This window comes from Mus caroli, chromosome 16, assembly GCF_900094665.2.
Source record: "Mus caroli chromosome 16, CAROLI_EIJ_v1.1, whole genome shotgun sequence".
Lineage (NCBI taxonomy): Eukaryota > Metazoa > Chordata > Mammalia > Rodentia > Muridae > Mus > Mus caroli.
In genome coordinates this window covers 47,584,915-47,588,566 of record NC_034585.1, presented here as the reverse complement: position 1 = coordinate 47,588,566, position 3,652 = coordinate 47,584,915, and the positions used below count along the sequence as shown (strand labels likewise).

The window sequence follows — 3,652 nt, the reverse complement described above, 5'->3', positions numbered from 1 at the left end:
CGGAATTGAGGGGTGTGCAACTGGTAACTGTCCACAGTCCTATTCTATTTATCCTGGATCCTGTTTGGTTTCCACCACTACTTTCAGCCTCCTACCTATCCCTCAACTCTAAACTCACAACAAACATTCTATTGCTTCCAGGCAGGCTTTCCTAATATCACCCTGTGCTACCTGGCTCCACACCCACACTTCCCTGTGCTCAACTGATGAGTCATCAGAAGGAAAACAGGCTATTGTATCAAGAGCAGAGACCCAAAGATGAGTGTGAATTCTGATACAATAGTTTGCTGGCTGTGGAAATTGTTTCAAGTTTCTTACATCATAGCCTTCATTTCACACAGTAGTCATGACAATAGTGCTGATGTTGATGATGATAATACTTGATTCAGAGCTCTGTGATAAGCAAATGACTGGGATATAGACATTCAAAGGTAGCTAATGGCTATCGCCTTTCTAATTGTCAAATGCCTAATAATGGCAAATGCTGTGTGGCAGGAAAGTTGGGACAGCGTCAGTTTAAAATTAGAATGTAAAAGCCAGTTGGCAGAGCAGAGCTGCAGCCACTACCACCACCCAACCCCCAACACACACACACACACACACACACACACACACACACACANACACACACACACACACACACACACACACACCAAGGCTGACTGACAGGTAGAATAAAGCATTTACTGAACAATTGCCAGAGAAAACCAAGGCTTGGCAAAGAGCCAAAATGCTGTGGTTCTCAACTTATGGGTCTCGACCCCTGCGAGGCTGTCTATCAGATATCCTATATGTCAGATGTTTATATTACTAGCTAGTTTATAACTAGTAAAATTACAATCCTGGCATAGCAACAAAATAATGTTATGGTTAGGGGTCACCACAGCGTTAGGAGCTGTATTCAAGGGTTGCAGCTTTAAGGAAGGTTGAGGACGACTGCTTTAGCGTCCATAGCGCCATTGAGCATCTAACTTTCCTCTCTGCTTCCCAATCCCTTTGGTAGTGTATTATTTCTTAACATATTGTTTCTTTTTCTGCTCCTATTCAATCCATCACTCCAGGGACATAAGCACCCAGAAATCCTATTGCATGCACCCCAGACCCTTGATATCTGCCAGTCACACTTAAATCTATCACCAAACATGCGAGTCTGTGAGTCTAGCTAGCCCGTTTCCCAAACCTCTGCCCCATATTCCTGTGCATGACTGTGTGTGCGTTCTGGGCCCCTGTCATCAAAGGAACGGGCTTCAGGCCAGGATTCTGAACCAAGTCCAGTGACTGAATTAATCAAGGAACAAAAGACGGTGGCGCAGGAAAGGGTGGGTGTAGAGAATGAAGTAGAGGCTCAGAAGTATTCGTGGAATTCTAACAAGGTAGAGAAATGGGGGAGAGGGGGCTGAACCGAGAAGTGAGATGGGAGAGAATAGCGACAAGTGGGAAGGGTGAACAAAGTTATCTCAGTTATTCCCAGCAGCACTGGGATAACTAACCCTCCATGGGAAGACCTCGCTTCAAATCCTACATTTGCTTTGAGGATAGAGGTCTCTCCCGGTGGCCACAGGAAATTTCAAAAACCGCCCTCCCAGCCCTCTCCCTCCTGTGGTCTTAAAAACTGGTGTGGAGGAAGGAAAAGACTCGATAAAATTAGTTCCACTCTACACCACAGCTGCTTTTCTTCATAGAGATTTACTTTTGAACAAGTCATTTTTGTTGTTTCCAATTGCCATGGGCTTTAAGTAGGGGTGAAGGGGGAGGACAGAGCTGAGGAAAGGATTGTTTGGGAGTGTCCTGATGTAGCTTGTGGTAACAGGTGGCCCGGAGAACTGCTGACTTGGGAGCTATGGCACAGCTGAACCGAAAGGCTTGACGAATGTTGACGCCTGACAGCTTGGACGAGGCATAGCTCAGGTACTCCCGGGGAACAGCTGTCTGCTTTTTAATTAGGTGAAGAAATGGGAACGAATTAAAAAAAAAGAAGAAGAAAAAAAAACATAATAAGGTAGAATAGAAAGGAATGTTTTACTTCCATCCCATGTTATTGTTACAAACAGTTTGCAAAAACACACTGACCGAATCACTTGTCTCTCTGGAGGCTTTGCCCCGCCCCTTCACCCTCCCTACCCCACCCCCACCCCGTGGGGCTGGCTGGTCAGTGCTTCTCATGATCTAGGGTTCACCCAGGTCACCTGGGGAGGCAGGAAAGACACAGATTCTGATGTGGAATGTTTGTGGTGAGCTGAGACGCAGCCTAGCAAGCTCCAGGTGATGCCAACTCTACAGGGCTAGGAGGAAACAGAACAGCAAGACTGTCAACCACGTGGCACTTCCGAATGCAAGCACTGTACAAACAGTGTCAAGCCGTCAACCGACAGAAATGGTCGATGAAAGCAAACTAAATGCTGATGAGATTTTAAAAGAAATTCAATGACTAAAGAAGTCATTAATATTAATGATTTTGAATTACTCTTGTGACCTCTCAGACTTCTGACCATACACCATGGACTTAAAAGTACCCATTACAATTATATCATAAATGACTCTGTGTATGAATATTTCAATTTCTGAGACCTTTAACTACAGTAAGGTTTTTTTTTTAATTCCTTCAACTAACAGAAGAAAAAAAGAGAGAGTCTTTAAATTATTAAATCCTGCAATTTACTCGCAAAGTTGAAGAAAGGCTCTCCCTCCTCCTTTGGTAAAATGTTTAATTCAGAGGCATTATAAGTCAGGAGAAATTAAAGCAAAAGAAAAAAGTCATGGGAACACACTGCACAGAGAAAATGGGATGCAGGGGGAAAGAGAGAGGCTAATTCATCGTGTGTGCCATAGCTGATAGGAAAGATGTTTGCGAATACTAAACTGCTGTTTTCTATTCTCCCCGTAGCAATGCCAACATCACTTCTACAGAGGAGAAAGTGAAAAGCCTGGGAAAGGAGAAGCAGGTCTGTACACGATGGAAGGAGGAACCCGGGAGCCTGGCCCTGGGAAGTCTGAGAGAGGAAGAAAAGGGTACTTGCAGACACGACCCCATTCTTCCCTTCAGCTAACATGCAAAAGGGCCTATAAAAAGATGGCACCTGAGCCCATAAGCATGCTCTGGCCCCATTTGTAGCCAATGATTTAAACAGTTGTCACCACATCAGCCTAGAAGGGTAGAAGAGAAATGTATTGGGACTGTGTCGGTCACAGACAGGAGGCTCTAACCTTCTTGGGTAGCCCGAACTTCTCAGAAGCAAGGACAATAGGTAGACATTTCCATGCACCCTACGGTTTGACGGTGCTGCTAGCAAGAGAAATGCCTACTGTAGAGGAAAAATAGCACAGACACTAGAGGCTGTAGCCAAGACCAGGATTGGCATCAAAATCTTCATGGGTGGATTCATGGGTAGGGAAGACTCAGGGTCAAAGGCCAGGTAAGGCTGGGACTTCAGCAAGATCTTGGTGGGAATGAACAGGTCTCCATTTGAGCTGAGCAGGGAGAGTGAGAAATTAGTGACTGAAGAAAAAACTTTAGTACCAGGACCTGCCTGCAGCCTCTGGAACCTCCACAAAATAAACGGATGTGACCCTAAGAATTTTAAGTGTTATATTCAGTCATTACTAGAGTATTTTATTTCCCCTTTCAACAATAAGATGGTGATCCTCAAAAAAA

At 44.7% G+C, this 3,652-nt stretch overlaps 1 long non-coding RNA gene across 1 annotated transcript; it reads right to left on the bottom strand.

Annotated features, from left to right (window-relative positions):
* Nucleotides 1–1,667: 1,667 nt before the first annotated feature.
* Nucleotides 1,668–2,338, bottom strand: LOC110311225. The gene is made up of 2 exons (XR_002379943.1): nt 2,187–2,338; nt 1,668–1,932 (listed from the first exon to the last, which is right to left on the bottom strand). It is a non-coding gene; the product is annotated as an uncharacterized LOC110311225 (long non-coding RNA).
* Nucleotides 2,339–3,652: the final 1,314 nt, after the last annotated feature.